The sequence below is a fragment of the Myotis lucifugus genome, unplaced genomic scaffold (assembly GCF_000147115.1).
Source record: "Myotis lucifugus unplaced genomic scaffold, Myoluc2.0 scaffold_703, whole genome shotgun sequence".
Classification (NCBI taxonomy): Eukaryota; Metazoa; Chordata; class Mammalia; order Chiroptera; family Vespertilionidae; genus Myotis; species Myotis lucifugus.
The window spans coordinates 249,359-267,024 of NW_005871751.1; the positions used below are offsets into that span (position 1 = coordinate 249,359).

General features: G+C 47.7%; 1 long non-coding RNA gene across 2 annotated transcripts in view; it reads left to right on the forward strand.

Moving 5' to 3' along the window:
* The first annotated feature begins 8,451 nt into the window (after positions 1–8,451).
* Positions 8,452–17,666, forward strand: part of LOC111823814 — a 10,071-nt gene continuing 856 nt past the window's right edge. Inside the window, exons 1-3 of one of the 2 annotated variants that reach the window (XR_002826922.1) lie at positions 8,452–8,601; positions 9,009–9,086; positions 10,667–10,685. This is a non-coding gene — a long non-coding RNA (uncharacterized LOC111823814). Of the gene's footprint in view, positions 8,602–9,008; positions 9,087–10,666; positions 10,686–17,666 lie in introns of those variants that run through there. The other variant, XR_002826921.1, reaches the window with a different exon arrangement.

Here is a 17,666-nt window from a genome sequence, read left to right on the forward strand (position 1 = left end):
GCTCATAATAAATGGAATGAACTTGATAATTTAAGAAAAGAGCTAGAGTTTAAATGAACCATGTGACCTCTGATAAGTCACTTGAACTTGTGCCTTGGCCAGATTCACTGTTTGTAGGTTTATATTGGTACTAGAGGCCCGGTGCATGAAATTTGTGCACTGGGGGCGGGGGGGCTGTCTCTCAGCCCAGCCTGCGCCCTCTTGCAGTCCGGAAACCCTTGCTCCTTACCACCCCGCCTGCAGCGGAGGCCGGAGAGGCTCCTGCCACCAACGCTATGACGCTGTGCTCACCAGTCGTGAGCCTGGCTTCTGGCTAAGTGGCACTCCCCCTGTGGGAGCATACTGACCACTAGGGGGCAGCTCCTGCATGGGTGTCTGCCCCCAGGTGGTCAGTGCGTGTCATAGTGACCGGTCGTTCTGCCGTTCGCTCGATTGCATATTAGGGCTTTATTACATTGGTATATGTATTATACACTACCCTCACACAGTTGTCATTTGAGAAGTTTTGTTTTTGAAAGTTCTGCATAAGAACAAAACTTTATTATTAACTAGAGGAAAGACCGTACCAAACATTATGGCCTTTAAGTGATGTCCTATTGCACATGGCTTAGCAGTAAATCAGGTCTTATTTCCTGTGCACTGTTTAATATATTTAGTAATGGAGCTAAAGCTGTCAGTTTTATTTAGTGATTCTTCCTTTATTTAACTTTACTTGACCTGTCTGGTAGCTTTAAAATAGCTTTGGCTTAGTAAGGACCAAAGCTCCATCCACATATGGACAATATCCAGAAATATCTAATAATTCTTCTTTATTTACCTTGATTGTGTGATAAAATTTTTTATCTGTAGTTGCCTTTTTCTTTGGCTTATAATGGTGAATTATTACGGATTTTAAACTTAAAATTTGCCTGCAAATATTTATATAAACATTCAGGTATGTGAGCCTTAATTCTTAAGATAATTTTATTTTTGTGGGAGGGTGGTAAGGAAGGCTTAGGCAAAATCTGGGAAAATTCTATATATATGAAGTATGAGTGGAAGGTGGGAAAACAAAGTTTCTTCTGGCATATAACCTATTAAAGATTTTTTTGATTACTTTAACACTTAACCATTTAAGTATTTTTATAAGGCCTGAATTAATTCTAAGCATTTTATATTTTTTTCGTATTTACATACCATCTTGCCCTGAAGTTCTTGCTATTTTATTCACTTGCTGTTAGATTTAGAAAAATTCCAGGTTGTTCTAAAAACTGTTTCCTTGCTTATCAGTGATGCTTAGTTTTGAATGTTAAATTGAAAGCTTAGCTTTGAAAAGTTAGTGCATTTTCAGGGGGCCTCTCATCTTCCTGCAGGCTCATACTTCTCAGCAAAAGGCCTTACAGATATTAACTAAAAACAAACCTACAGAATCACTATAGTTCAGATTGAAAACATCAATGTGATGGATGATGTTTCGCTAGAACTAAATTACTGATATTGGGTTTAATAAACCTACTATTTACATGTTTTACTTTTTGCTAAAAAAAAAAAAAGCCTTACTGCATTTTATAAGCATATTTATAGATTTCAGAATAATTGTCTAGATTGGTCCTACTCCTTTTAGTGGTGAGAAAAGGAAGATGTGTCTAAAAGGTACTTTAATTCTAAAGTATTAGATTTTTAAAAATAAACATGATAATGTATGATTTAATGAAATCTTAGGATTGATTTACTGTTTAAATTCACCATTTTTTGTTTTGATCTTAAAGGAATAACTTGGTTTAATTACCTACGGGGAAACTTTGTTTTTTGGGTCTTTATTAGTTAACATATTCTGCCTCTGAAAAGTGTTTATAAAGTTTTCTCAGTGAGGATTCTTAGGAGTTTTCTTTGGCCTCTCTTCTCTTTTAACAGTGAACTGATGACTTTATATCACCTTTTTCAATAAAAGATGCATTCTCATTGCTGGCCTACATAGTCTTGGGGAGATTGATAACCAGGCTGAAAAGAATGTCTTTTACCTCGTAACTTCCCTCAGCCTTTAGTTAGTGGGTCAGGGACATTAGGAGTTCAGATTGTTTGCTTAGTGTTTGTTGCTCTGCCACTCCTGGCTGGCCTTTCCACACAGCATTGTTTATTTACACATTCCTAACAGTATATGGGCGCTCCTATTAACATAAAAGGAGGTTTTCAAATTTTTCTCTTAAAATAACTCATTTCAGGAGAAGTTAAATGTTAAGGCTTTTTTGTTGTTTTTTGATACTTCCAGGAAGCTTAGAGTAAAAATAATAGATAAAAGTTTTGATTCTTTCATGGGGAAGTCTTTCTAGATTGCTTTGTAGACAGACTGAGGGCAAACTGTCATGTTGTTATGTGTGATAATGAAACATCTTCAGACTCATTCCGTATTAGCAGTGCCCTGAGCAGTCTGTTCCACGGAGGGCTATGTACTAACACTTGGTAAAGTCGCTTGGGAATATTGGTTTTGTTTTACCTGTTATTTTTCGTTTTTCTCTACATGAAGTTAAATGCTTTAGGCAAACAAACTGCTTGGTGCTGGCAGTGTGTTTCTGTAGCATCGTACCCACCGTTCTCATGGGTGTGTCTCAGATAGGGTATGCATGTGTGAATTACAGAAGAGTCGAGTAAATTGATGTAAAAATGCTTTATATTTTTCCTAGAGATTTTTAAAAAAAATAGTTTACATGGAAGTCATCATGGACCTTTTTTCTTTTTAATCTTCACCTGAGTATATGTTTATTGATTTTTTTAGAGAGAGAGAAGGTGGGGAGAGAGTGAGAGAAACATTGATCGGTTACCTCCCATATGGGCCCTGACCGGGGATATAGCCTACAACCTGGGTATGTGCCCTGACCAGGAATTGAACCTGAAACCTTCTTGGTGTGCTGGACGACACTCCAACCCATTGAGTCACTCTGTCGGGGCTTCATGGAACTTTTTTTTTTTTTTACCCCATTGTAAAAGACCATTTGCAATTGGATAGTTTTCCTTGTTAAATCATACTGTAGCTATGTTTTGAGTATTGGTTCTTACCTATCTTGGAGTACATAAGACTTACCTGGAATTCTTGTTTAAAAAGTTTAAATTACCAGCTTTCTACCCCAGGGGTTGCCTCAGTTGGTCTGGTCTGTGGCCCCAGAATCACTGCTTTTGTAACAGTAGTGCAGGTGCCTCAGAGACAGCAGTGAGAGACTGCGCTGCATGGTGGGAAAGTGCAGTTCAGGATGGCCTGGCGGCAAGTGGTGGCTTTTCCTTGCAGTTCAGATGAGGTGGTCTGCCGGGTGCAGTCACTGAGAGTGCACAGTGTTCAGAACAGCAAGGGTGCCTGTAATTGGGAGGATTATCTCAGCTCCTTGAAGCCGTTTCTCAAAATGAGGATGTCACAGTGCCTTCTCTGAGCAATGAATGTACAAGTTATACAAGTGTCCTATTTGGTAGCAGGTGCAATTAGGATTAAAAAAAACTTTTGAAAATTGTGTTTCTTTTTTTTAATCCTCACCCAAGAATATGTTTCCGTTGATTTTTAGAGAGAGAGAAACATCGATTGGTTGCCTCCTGTATACATCCTGATCAGGGATCAAACCAGCAACCTTTTGGTGTACGGGAGACGCTCCAATTAACTGAGCCACCTGGCCAGGGTAAAAGTTGTATTTCTTTTAAAAAGCAAAATTCAGCACTGTAACTTGAACCCCTAACTCATACACAGAAAACCTTAAACCATAAATAAAAGTAATGAACAAAAAGACAGGAGATGACCATAACTTTGAAAATTAGCAACAAAAGTAACCCATATTAGGAACTTTTCAAAATCTAGGAGCAGAAAGATTAAAAATATTTCTTTCTTGGCAAGACTTTTGTTTGCCAGAACAAATTTAAATGTGGTGTTCTTGTGACCAAGGGAAGGTGGACTTTGACTCCCAAAACTTTCCAATTTAGATGAAAAAATGCTGTCATAGACTAAAGCCTTAAAGGAGTGGATGTTAATCTTGAACATATACAATTTTCCTTCTCAGATTTCTTTTAAATGATTTGTTGAAAGTACTTTTCTCTTATACCCTTTAAAAATGGCTTTAAAATTTAATATACTTTAAAAAAGTGCAATAGGATGAGATGATGCTATTAGTATATTAAAAGCATGTTTCTGTTTCTGTAAGGTCATTTAATGGAATAAAGATCACAGCCTCATGTTGTCTCTGTGTTTTTTCTCTTTAATGTGGGAAGATCTGTGAAACAGGTTTGGGCTTGGCAAAGTGAATAGGATATCTAAGAGGATGAGTAACTTGGTGTCAAATGTAGTGATAATGAGGTTTGAGTGAGTCAGCTTTCTCTGTCCTACAAAACAGTATCTTACTGGCATGGTGCTGGAGAAGGCTGTGCTGTTGGTGATGTTGCTTATAATCCAATACAAGTTTTATTTACAGTAACACGGACTGATGACGACCCTTGAATTTGTGGCACTTCCATGTGGCTGTCCTATCTGGACCCACCTGGTTAAATGGTTCCTCTTTGGGGTGGGGTGAGGTCAAGTTCTACTGAAAGCTTTTCCTTTCATCGGCCACCTTGGAAGCAGTGGGGAGCTGCAGTGACCCTCTCATATCTTGACCAAGTAGATATGCTCTACTTAGCTTTGCAGTAAAAACGGTTTCCCTAGTTTGAAACACTGGGTCGGGTCAGTAGCCTCCATCTATCCATCCATCCATTCATCCCTCCACCCCTAGTGATGGTCATCTGTCAGGCGTCAGGCTCGGGGCTACACTGAGCTCATCACAGATTAGTAGGGAAGGGGCAAACCCACAAGTTGGTATGATTTGAAGAACATGGTGGAAACTTGGGCGCTCCCATCAGAGTGTTGATGCTTGCCTCACTGTAAGCTGGGAGAAGGAAGGCCAAGCTGGGGGAAGTGGCCATGTGTGGGTGGGGCGGAGTCAAGCCAATGGGCTTGTTTTGGGCACACTGGCATTCTTGCCTTTGATGAGCATATATCAGTTTGCCAAAGATCAGTCCGACTTTATTAGATTTTTAAAAAAGAAATGGTAGACTGGGATGTGAAGTACAGCATAGGGAATATGGTGAATAATATTGTAATACTATGCCTGGTGTCAGATGAGTACTAGAGCTATCAGGGTTAGATAGATCTAACTAGATCACTTCGTAAGTTATGTAAATATCTAATCACTATGTTGTACACCTGAAAATAATATAATACTATATGTCAATTGTAATTAAAATATTTTTAAATAGTAAAACAATAAGACAACCCTAATAAAAATAAAAAAGGAATGGTAACTGGGAAAACGGGCTGCCTAAGGAGTAAAACTGACATCAGGCACTGGAAGAACTCAAATGCCACCAGGCCATTTCCTCGTCTGCAGTGGCCAGGTTATCTGCTCTCGCAGAAGGGTTTCCTTCCGGCTGCAGGGGAGGGCAGGCACGCATGGTTCCCGGCTTACATCATCCCCCTTTCATATCCCTGGAGGAAAGAGACTTTTTTTTTGAGCCACTGCCTATTTAAAAATGTGTGTATATATAGCTCCATCCTAGAGAAAGCTGCTGATGGGTCTGGCTTGGGGCATATGCTCCTTTCAGGGCCAATCCCTGGTCTGGGGGCTGGGGCACAACAACCAGCCAGACCGAGGTCACATGTTCTCTAGTCGGGGTGATGGGGAACTGGGACAGGCAGCCCCACCAGAACCCACAGTCACCAAATGAAAGACTGCTGGGCAGACAAAAACGAGTGTCCACAACAGCCCCAGGCCCCCAGCCTGGCCATTGACCACAGTGGAATGGGAGCCTGGGACATTTCAGGGTGTTCCTTTAAGGGGCAGTAGAGGTGGTTAGGCTTCCACTCAATGCAGCGGAAGCTCTTCAGGGTCTCAGGGATTCGTTGTTGCCTCAGTAGGACTTGAGGGGTTTCAGAGCTGCGGGGGAGGGTTCAGGAGGAAGTTATATTTCATCTTCCTTTTCATTCGAAAAGCCCGATTTTTCTGTTCAGAGCAAACTGTCAAAATTGGTGTATTCTCAGAGCCGTAGCCGAGTAGCCTGTGTGGGTGTAGAGAGCTGTACAGGCTGCTGATGGAGCGCCTTCCCGAGGAGCTCCCATTTTGAGAGTTGCTGTTAGCAACACAAACCCTCATGTTACCACAAAACGATCCCATGCTTCTGCTCCTGTGTGTACAGAAGCATCGCAAACAGCTTCCCGTAAATGCTGTTGCCTGCCCCTCACCCACCCCCTTTCCTCAGCCCTGGCCTCGCTTCCACTCCTACCTACCTGCTCAGAATCCCCACACGGGGCATCTCGGCCCTGGCATGCCCGCCAGACTAAGGAAGACCCGGAAACTTCAGGGCCACATGAGCCACGGCCCTGGCCACGTCGGCAAGCACCCGGGGGCCGAGGTAATGCTGGTGACTTGCATCGTCACAAGATCAGCTCCGACGAATACCGCCCAGGTTCCTTTGGGGAAGTTGGTGTGAGGCATGGCCACTTAAGGGGACCCAGACTTCTTCCCCACTGTCAGCCTTGGTCACCTGTGGCCCTCGGTCAGTGAGCAGACAGGTAAATGCTGTCAAAGACAAGACAGTAGCCGCTCCCATCACTGACGTGGTGCAGTTGGGCTACTACGGAGTCTGGGGAAGGGATGGCTCCCCAAGCAGCCTGTCTTGGTGAAGGCCAAGTTCGTCAGCAGAAGACTGAGGAGAAGTCAGGGAGTTGCGGGGGTGGGGGTGGGGGGCAGGGTGCTGGTAGCTTGAAGCCACATGGACGTAAGTTCATTAAGTGCTCACAAGTGAACCACAACAACAAAAAGAATCCCCCAACGGTATTCAGCCTTGTGCCATTTTCTCCTTCTCAGCTATTCCTTCCTCGGAGACTCAGCAAAAACAATCTTGGAGGAGCCTTCCTCTCCTCAGAAGGCAGACAAGGGGAGAGATTGCAAATAATTAAGAAGTAACACTTGCTTCTGCCACAGGGCCCATCGCAGAGAAGCCCGGAGGCGGGTGACAGCTGGATCCTGGCGGCGGCCCCCTGCTCGGTGCTCACCGTGCGGAATGGGGTTGAGGACGGTCCTGCTGGCGGTGCTGGCATCGCCTGGGGCCGGCCTTACAGAGCTCCCCCTTGGAGAGCTGCTTGGAAAGTAACAGTATAGAACCCTGACGTCCCTGCCCCTCCGATGTTTTTCGTTTTGTTTTTCTTGGCACAGGAATAGGACAGGAAAAAAAAAAAAAGGGATGTGACGTTTGAGCAACTCTGGGAGCAGAGAGTAAGGAGAGGCAGAAAGCAGTCTGGTTTCCTCCCAACCGAACCTCTGCTTCCTGGGTCTGGACTGCCTTCCAGCTGCTCACTGGCTCCACGTGCACAGCGCTGAGTTGGGTGAGTGGTAACGCGCAGGAAGCTCTGGTATTTACTTATGTTGCCTCTGACTCTCCCTGCCCGGAAGCTGGTGAATAATGTGTAAAGCTGATGAGCATATACCTTACCTCATGCTAATAACATGATTTGCCACGTGCCCGGCACTTTATAAGCATCATTCCATTTGTTGCTCTCCCTCTGGGGAATGTAGTTTTATATGTTATCTTACATGTTGAACAGGATCGTCATCACCCCATTTTACAGATGAACAAACTGAGGCTCAGGGAGGGAAGGGTGCCTGGATCCTATAGCTAGCAAGTGACAGGGCCAGGGTGTGGCCCAGGCATCCTGATTCCAAGGCTGGGAGTGGGGCATGATGGTAACATGGAGATGGACAGGAACTGGTTCTATTCTTGTGGAGTCACAGCCCACTGTGAGAAAGGACCTGTGTTTGGTCATTCATTCATTCATTCATTCATTCATGGGGTGCCTACTGTGTGCCAGGTTTGGGGGTATATCTGGTGACTTAAGACCTAATAGTTAAAAGTACTTTCTCTCTGCTAGACCCTTGTCTTCTAATATCTTTAAAATTCAATAGAGGGCCCTGGCCGGTTTGGCTCAGTGGATAGAGCGTCGGCCTGCGGACTGAAGGGTCCCAGGTTCGATTCCGGTCAAGGGCATGTACCTTGGTTGCGGGCACATCCCCAGTAGGGTATGTGCAGGAGGCAGCTGATCAATGTTTCTCTCTCATCGATGTTTCTAGTTCTCTATCCCTCTCCCTTCCTCTCTGTAATCAATAAAATATATTTTTAAAAAAAATTCAGTAGAGGTTTGAACTATAAGCCGGCTCTAGAGGAGGAGGTAAATTGCTCACATTCCAGTGTGATGTGTACACAGGGATCGCGTATACAACAGCTCTGTTCTTGAACGTGGAGTCCCCGCAGCCCGTGTGTGTGGACGAGGTGAGGAGGGGCGGCTCAGTGGGAGCCTCCGGGCAGAGGAGCGAGCAGGGAGGGGCGGTCCGGTGTGCGGGAGGCACCCAGACCTGCTGTCCCGGAGGCGGGAGCAGGCGGTCCCTGTCGGGGGCAGGAAGCTGGCGAGGCTCTCATTAGCCAGTCGCTCTGGGAAGGGCTGGTGACCTCACGCTGGGCGGGACTGAGGCCTTTAAACCCGGTCCCTGTGCCGCTGCTGCGCCGGCCTCGCAGCCTTGCAGCCTCCCACGTCCGTGGGGCGGTTCCTTCCGGACTTCAGGAAGGGTGAGAAGTCGGGGTGGCTCTCCGGGTCGGGTGGGAGATGGAGAAGTTGGGCGAGGCAGGGCCCACAAGTTAGGGAGCAGCGGCCGCCTCCCAGCACCTCCGCCGGTGGCGCAGCTGACAGTTGGGGCGCGGCCGCCTGGCAGGCGACCCTATCGCGCTCCCGCAGCTGCGCCCCCGCCCCCCCAGGTCTCCGGTGGACCCCTCTGCCCCCACCAGGGGTTCGTCCTTCCACAGGGCAGGGACAGGCAAGCGAGGGACCCCTATGGAGGGGGAGCCGGTGGTTCCCGGGAGGATCAGAGACCGACTGCAGGGTCTGGTCTCCCTGCCCGGAGCCGCCGTGCCCCCTGGGATCGTGGGGTCGCCGTTACCTATTGCTGATGTCATGAACCCCTGCTCCCCTGCCCCAGGCACTCACGCAGCGGACAAAGCAAACTCCAGCCTGCAGCTGAGGGTCCACAGCAGGAGAGAAGATGCGGGCGCCCATTGTAAGTGTGGGGCGCGGGGGCTGGGCCGGGGCCGTGTTTTGGTGGTGGCTCCCTGAGTTCTGACGTCAGAGGCCACACCTCCACCCGCCCTGGCATCGGGTGTCAGGTGTGGGCAGCAGGCACCTGCTGGGGTTGTCTCAGTGTTTGAACTTGCGTGGGCCCCGGGGAAGGCAGGTCCTGCAGGAAGAGGGGGGCAGCCAGGGGCGCCTTGCCCCTCAAAGGCCAGACCCCTGCACTGGCTCCCGGGGCTGGACCTGCGGCCCCAGGTGCCACTGGGGTCTGATTACAGTGGCTTTTTCTGGTCTCAGCTGATGCGCCTCATGACCGCCCTGCCAGCGACTGCCCAGCTTGCACTTTTTCTCTAAAACCCGTGATGCGGCTCAGGGGTCAGAAAGGGGCTTAGCAAATCCTTCCTTCCAACTTGGCCCTTCTGGCTGCAGAGGTGCCCAGCGCAGCCTGGGGGGCAGACCCGCCTGGGACCTGTTCCCGAGCCCCTGGCTGTGGAACTTGGGCCAAGTTTCAAATCCATTCTGTTTCTCGAGTGAAGATCTTATGACTTAAGACTGAGGAAGTGCTCACAACAGTGCTTTGCACACACGTGAAGTGCTCAACCGCAATTCTCTACTGTGATTATGATTTATTATTATTATTAAACAGCTTCACAAGTGCCTGGGGGCACCTGGCATATTTGCTACCTGGAGTGGTCATTTTTAAATATCCCTCTCCTTCATCTGATGACATTGTTTTCAGTATAATAATGGAGTGAATAATAATAATGAATAGTAATAAGAAACAGTAAAACTTTTCTTTTATGGAGCTTTGTATATGAACTCATGCCAGTGAAAAAATAAAAAAGTGAAAAGTAAATGTTATAGAGAAAAATAGAAAAAAGTAATGGATTAATTGATAGGTTTTAATTGCTTTAACGTATTTTTGGAAAAAAAGTTATCCTTACATACAGGTTGGTCACAGGAAGGAATTAACATTACAGTTTCTGTTTTGGAACACTAACTTCTGAAAAATTGTCCATGACTTTGTCAAAGTTGTTCTTCTTAAAGAAATTTTAAAAATTATTCTTTGCTTATTAATGTTCACAACTTGTCAGCTCATCATTGCTCACAGTTGATTGAAGAACACTTTTTATTAATTTTAATTTCAAAAGCTTCTCTCATATGAAATAACAGATATACAAATAGGAAAGGCCATAAACATTAGGATGAGTTTGTCAGAGATTCATTAAAAACCCCATTTCATAATTCACTCCAGAAATTGCAATACTGCCTATATCTTCTGAAAAATCATTTCTGGTGGCTCTTAAATACCTCCACATTTGAAACATTTTTACTAAAACATCTTCACCAGAAAAATCATCATAAGTTTTTATCTTATTTGGCAAAATTCTCCCATGTTGTTTTTTTTTCTGCAAAAATCAGAGGAGATGGCTGAGTGATGGAGACACTTGTTTAATCCGTTGCTTTCAGATGAGAGTCTAGTTCTTGGTGGAAATGATCCAGGCTGTCAAACAGTTCCGTTTGGGTTTCTTGGGGCACTGGGCAAGCAGGCTCTCTGTCTTGTTTCAGCACAGGAAGATGTTGGCGACACAAATCCTGTCAAAAGGGAGCTCGGACCCTGCTGAGCTGTTGGGGAAATTACCTTTGGGACAGACACGTGTAGCTGAGCGTGTGCTGGGGGCTGTCTAACTCAGTGGTTCTCAACCTTCTGGCCCTTTAAATACAGTTCCTCATGTTGTGACCCAACCATAAAATTATTTTCGTTGCTACTTCATAACTGTCATGTTGCTACTGTGATGAATCGTCATGTAAATGTCTGATATGCAGGATGGTCTTAGGCGACCCCTGTGAAAGGGTCGTTTGACCGCCAGAGGGGTCGTGACCCACAGGTTGAGAACCGCTGGTCTAACTGGATGCTCTGATTAAACTTCCATGTCGAGGACAGGGTTTTAAAGAATAAGAAATAAAAACAGGCTAGCTAGAGGCTCACATCTATATTATTAAATCTCAGAAATAGAATTTAAATCTGCAGAAATAAAAACTTAGAGCAACAAAATCGCTTTGGGGAGAGTTGTATTTTATCGCTGATGGTCTTTAAAATTGTCAGCATGTGGAGATGATAAACAGGAGACTGACTTTTCACGTGTCTTATTATTGCTTTGAAATTCTCCACGGACAACTCACTCCTCTTTGCACCCAGGGAATATGGCTGGCACCTCCCCGCACTGGGTGTGTCACTGCCCGGCTCTTAGGGCTTGACAAAGGTTAGCTGTTGGTACAGCAGCTCCCCAGACCACCCTGGGACGGAGAGGCTGGTCTATGGTAGGGCCCTGGCTTCCCTAAGCCCTCTGTCCAGCCCGGAACGCCTCCCGGTCAGTGCCAGTGCTGGTGTGTCCGTTTCTCTCCTGTCTGTGTTCCAAATGTGCTTAGAGTAAGTGGGCCAGGAGCCTCTGTCCCCCCTCTTCCCCCCTCTTCCACCTCCTCCACCCCCTGTCCTTAATCTGTGTCTTGTTGAGTAGCTGCTGCTGGGGAAGTGAATATCCAAGTGAAACTGAGAGTCTAGAACATGAGGAAATGGGTGGGCCTGGTCTGGTCTCCGGCCCTGCAGGGTTCCTCCCCTCCCCCGCAACCCGCAACCCGAGGAGCCCAGGCTGGGAGGGCCGCAAGCCTCTGCTGAGAACCTGTATGTGCCAGGCTGGCGGCTCAGCCTAGCTGGCGGGCTGGGCATGGAAAGTGATCACTCCTTCCCCTGGGCTCAGCCCACAGTTAGAGTCACTGGGCAGCGGGGCTGTGGCTTTGGAGGCAGCAGCGACTCTGCGCTGGGGCTTCCGGGAGGCAGTGAGGGTGGGGACGTTGAGCCCGTTTTGAGGGATGAGTAGGAGTTTGCCAGGGAACAGCCAAGAGAATTTCAGGCCTAGAGTACAAGGATGCAGAGGCAAAGTGTGCCATGGGGCTGTCATCGGATTACAGGACCTTCGTGTGAATTGCGTGGCGTTGTGGAAAAGAACTTGGCCTTGGGACCTGGCACTACCTCTCGGAGAGCTCTGAGACCTTGGGCAAGTGACTTCCCATCTCTGAGCCCTTTCCTGGTGAACTGGACCGCTGTAGGATCCAGATATGTGTGACAAGCCCAGCAGTGCCTGGTGGGGATGGAGGTGGTTTCCAGATGAGTCGGGGGCAGTCCCGATTCACGTGGGGTGGGGTTGGACACATAGAACAGACCTGTGGCCTGGAGGGCAAGAGCCTGGGAGGGTGGATGAGTTTTTTCCCAGAATACCCGTGACCTTTGGGCCGCTGGGGCTCGGCCTGGTGCCTGCTGGAACCGACACTGTCCCTTTCCCAGCAGCTGGCAAGGGCAGAGGTAATGTGTCAGCCCAACCCCTCCTCCATCTTCTCTCTGGGCCTGAGGCTGGGGAGGCTGGGCAGTCAGGCCTCTTCCTCATGTTCCCTGCACCCACCCCGCCTGGGGCACAGGTCTCAGCCCTCTCCTGGGCACAGGTAGTTCTACAACTTTCCCCTGTTATCTTACTTATTTTCCACACAGACCTTGCCTGTTGGATCATAGTAGCCCCATTCTACCAGAGAAGCTCAGAGAGGTTAAGTGACTCCTAGAGGTCACACAGCAATATTGCAGAGAGGGGCTCAGTCTCCGTTGGACTGTGGAAGGCACCTCAGATAGCCAGGACGGACAGCCAAGTCCTCAGGGCTTTCTTCTCTTCCTAGGACACCGTCACAGAAACTCCCCTCTCCCAGCTGGCCAGTCCCTTCCCAGCACCCACCTGGGACTGCAGTCCTTTTTGTTTTGAAATCCTCAGTTTCTAGACATTTGCCCCGAGTGTGAGAAATGCAGGGGATGAGGCTCGGGGTTGCCACACTCACACAGCCGGGAGAGGAACTTGCTCCCAGATTGGGTTTCACAACATCCCGAGTGTCTCCAGCTAGTCCCGGAACCGCCCCCGACCTTTGCAAGTCCAAAATAGAACAGTGGCAGCAAACCCGCCATCTGTGGCCTGGCTGGGGAGCTCCGTTGGTTAGAGCACCCTCCCGACTTGCCAAGGTTCTGGGTTCGATCTCCAGTCAGGACACTGCAGGAACCAACCAATGGGTGCATAGATAAGTGCAGCAACAACCCCATGTCTCTTTGTCTCTCAAAATCCAACAAAACAAACAAAAACCCCTGCCGCCTCTAGCATGTGCCCTCCGTGCCGGGCGGTACTTGCTGGGTGTGTCACGGGTATGAACTTATTTGATCCTCAGGAGAACCCCAGGAATCAGGTGCTCTAATGCCTCCCGTTTCCGGGAGAAATTGAGTAGCTTGCCCCAGACTGTCCAGTTAGTAAGTAGCAGAGCCGGGATTTGAACCCGGGCTGCCTGGCTCTGAGCCCGGCTGTGACCAGTGCACTGTTTCTGAAGACTAAATCCACCTTGACTGAAACACAGCCCACTCGCTGCGTTTTTTCTCCGCCTGAAATATTTCATTACCAGACCAAAGTGGCAGACGCCTGACAGGGGGCTCAGTGGGGCCGAGTGTGGGTGCACTGGAACACTTCCTAGTGAAAAGGCCTCCGGGAAAAGCATTCTCTTTGTTGTGTTTCAACCCTTGGACTGAAAATTCCTCTAAAAGTGCCCTTGCTTCCCCCTCGGGCCCTGCCTGGTGCCCACGGCCGAGGGCTGGCCCTGGGTCGGAGTTGCAGGGCGGACCGGTGAGATCTGCTCCGGGGATGCTTCCCTTCCTCGTGCTGGGGCAGGGGCGGCGCCGCCAACCCCTGTGCTGCCACTCTCAGGCTGGCCGTGGGCAGTGACCTCATCTCTCCAGCCTCAGGTTCCCTCCTGCAAAATGAGGTCTGACCGCTCATCTCAGACGAACCTTTTGGCCTCACCCCCACTCCCCTTCAGACACCCTCTCCCGGGCTGCACCGTAGAATCACCTGGAATATTTTATTTATTTATTTTATTTTATTTTTAAAATATATATTTTATTGATTTTTTTACAAAGAGGAAGGGCGAGGGATAGAGAGCTAGAAACATCGATGAGAGAGAAACATCGATCAGCTGCCTCCTGCACACCTCCTGCTGGGGATGTGCCCGCAACCAAGGTACATGCCCTTGAGCGGAATCGAACCTGGGACCCTTCAGTCCACAGGCCGACGCTCCATCCACTGAGCCAAACCGGCCAGGGCTCACCTGGAATATTTTAAAAAACGCCAGCCTTGGGCTTCATCTCAGAGGTCCTGCTTCTGGTCAAACCCCAAACCATCCCGAGGTCCCCGCCCAGCGCCGTGCGTTTGCTCCTTAGAACCCTCTGCCCCCACCCCTGTGGACCTGTCTCCCTCTGCCCCCACCCCTGTGGACCTGTCTCCCTCTGCCCCCACCCCTGTGGACCTGTCTCCCTCTGCCCCCTGCAAGGCCACTCCCTCCCACAGCCTTCTCTCCTGGCAGGAGCAGTGTGAGGGTGGAGAGTGTGGGACTTGGGTCTGAATTCTGTCTCTGCCGCATACCCGGTCCCTTCGGCAGCATCTCAGGTGCTGCCTTTTCTAGCATCGTCTCCAGTCCTGCTCCCCGCATTCTCTCTCAGAGCCGGGTCGGCCAGGCTTGTGTCCCAGTAGGACCTGTTTTCATGAAGGGGCCATGGCCGTCATCCCAGCCGCTCTCCTGACCTCCAGGCTCACGTGCTCAGCGGCCCCCGGCCCCCCGAGCCTCTCCCTTTGGCTACCGGGTGGCATTTCAGCCCAGCCTGCCCCCCGGGCTCCCATTGCTCCGGCCAGAAACCTTGGGGTCATGGTGGCTCCTCTTTCCTTTACACCCCGCTAGTATTTTTAAGGCTAGGGAGACAAATTGCCAAGTTGCCCTTCAAAGACGTTGTACGTTGATTTGTAGGCCCAGCAGCAGTGAATGAGAGTAGGTTTGCCTGCGTCTTTTTCTATATTCAGTATTCCTGTTTTAATTCCCTGCAAACTAGTTTTTAATTTGTATTTATTTCATTAGCAGTGAGGTAGAATATGTTGCTTTTTATTAATGGTAATGTATTGCTCCCTTTAAAATTATTTCTCTAAAAAAAAAAAAATTATTTCTCATGCCCTTTGGCCAGTTTTTCCTATTTTGGTGTTGGAATAGTTTTTTTTAAAACATTTAAAAAATATGCTTTTATTGATTTCAAAGAGGAAGGGAGAGGGAGAGAGAGATAGAAACATCAATGATGAGAGAGAATCATGGATCGGCTACCTCCTGCACCCCCACCCCCGACTGGGGATCGAGCTGAAACCTAGGCATGTGCCCTTGACTGGAACCAAACCCGGGACCCTTCAGTCCGCAGGCCGACACTCTATCCACTGAGCCAAACCAGCTAGGGCTTGAAATATATTTTATGGATTTATAAAAACTCTTTATCTGTTAAAGATATTAGCTGTTTTTCTGTAATTTTCTTTCAATTGGCCAAGACAGTTTGCCTGTGGTATTTTTTCCCATGCATAGGTGTTCTAGCCTGGCTCTCTAAGAAACAAGCACCCACTTAAGCTAGTCCAGGGAAAGCAGGTGTAGTCTGAGGACCTCTGTGGAGAGGGAAGGGGATCCTGGGAAAACCCAGCATCAGGAGCTGTCATGAGGCTGGGCCTGCCAGGGCCTAGAGCTGGGAGGCGTCAGGGTCAAGGTGGTTCCAGGCATCTCAGCCCTGGGAGTTTATGCACCTCCACTCTAGTGCTCTGCCATCCACATGATGTGACTCGGCTAGCTTGCTTTATTTAAAAAATTTTTTTTATTGATTTTGAGAGAGAGAGAGAGAGAGAGAGAGAGAGAGAGACAGAGAGAGAGAAGTATCGATGTGACAGCAGAACATCGACTGGCTGCCTCCTGCAAGCCCCTCACCGGGGAAAGAGCCACAACCTGAGCATGTCCCCTGACCGGGAATCAAACCATCAACCTTTTGGTTATGGGTCAACTCCCAGCCAACAGCCACACCGACCAGGGCTCAGCCAGCTCTCTTCAGGTGCCTGCTCCCTTCTCTCCCAATATTACCAGGAGCTTCTATTTGGTCTGAGTTGGTGGTGTCTCCTCCCACCCATGGTCCACTGGCGCCTTTCTTGCCTCCTTACATCACGATTTTTCAGTTTCAGCCCCTACTGCCGAAAAGCTATTTTTTTTCATTTCTTGGTTCAAATTTCTGAGAGCGAGGTGATTTGGTTAGTCCAGCTCCACTTCTCACGGTGGATCATAGGATGCTGACCTGCTTGGGGCCCTGACTCCTTCCAGTCCAGCTAGATCTAGTCCAGTTTGATCTCATCACATGGTGTGAAACACAGCTGCCTGGGCACCTGGGATTGTGGGGGATCATCTTCCCTTAAAAGGAAATATGAACATAATAGGCAACAATAGAAACTTCCAATAATAGGAACGTAATATTAAAAAATTATAAAACTTTTTCATCTTTTACTTCATGCTTTTTTCTTTTTTTATATATATTTTTATTGATTTCAGAGAGAGATAGAAACATCAATGAGAATCATTGATTGGCCACCTCCTGCACGCCCTCCACTGGGGATCGAGACTGCAACCCAGGCCCTCCACTGGGGATCGAGACTGCAACCCAGGCATATGCCCTTGACCAGAACTGAACCTGGGACCCTTCAGTCCGCAGGTGCAACTTCATGCTTTTTCCTTTGGCCTTTATCCTTAGAGTGTCTTTCCTAATTCCAATATCTGATACACATCCATCTGTAATTCCAATATCTGATACACATCCATCTGTATTATTAAAAAAACTAGAGGCCCGGTGCATGAAATTTGTGCAAGGGCTGCGCCACCGTGGCTGCGGGCCTCTGCCTTGGCCCCCACCCACCACGCTTTTATTATTATAGATTGCTTTGTGGTTTTATGTTACATTTAAGTATTACTTTTTAAAAAATATTTTAAAATTAATTTCAGAGAGAGGAAGGGAGAGGGAGAGAGAGAGAGAAATATCAACGATGAGAGAAAATTATTGATCGGTTGCCTCCTGCACGCCCCCTACTGGTGTTTGAGCCTGAAACCTGGACATGTGCCCTGACTGGGATTCAAACCATGATCTCCTGTTTCATGGGTTGATGCTCAACCACTGAGCCACACCAGCATGGCAGTATTACTTATTTTTTTAAAATATATTTTTATTGATTTCAGAGGGGAAGGAAGAGGGAGAAAGAGATAGAAACATCAATGATGAGAGATAATCATTGATTGGCTGCCTCCTGCACACCTTCTACTGGGGATCCAGCCCACAACCCGGTCATGTGCCCTGACAGGGAATCGAACTGTGACCTCCTAGTTTATAGGTCGATGCTGGGCAATATTACTTATTTTTAAGGAGCATTAACATGGTCATAGTTGCAGGTTCCAGATGGGAGATGGTTTCAAGATAATGTCCTCCTTTTTCAGTTAAAAAAAATGCAAGTTCATCATCATGAGGGGCTTTTGCCCATCTAAACATCTTACAACATTTTTTATTATGGAAGGAATTCATGTTGGTAGAAAACCAATTAAATCATATAACATAAAATATTAAAGTCCCAACCCCCACAGTATATAATATACAAGTTTGGTG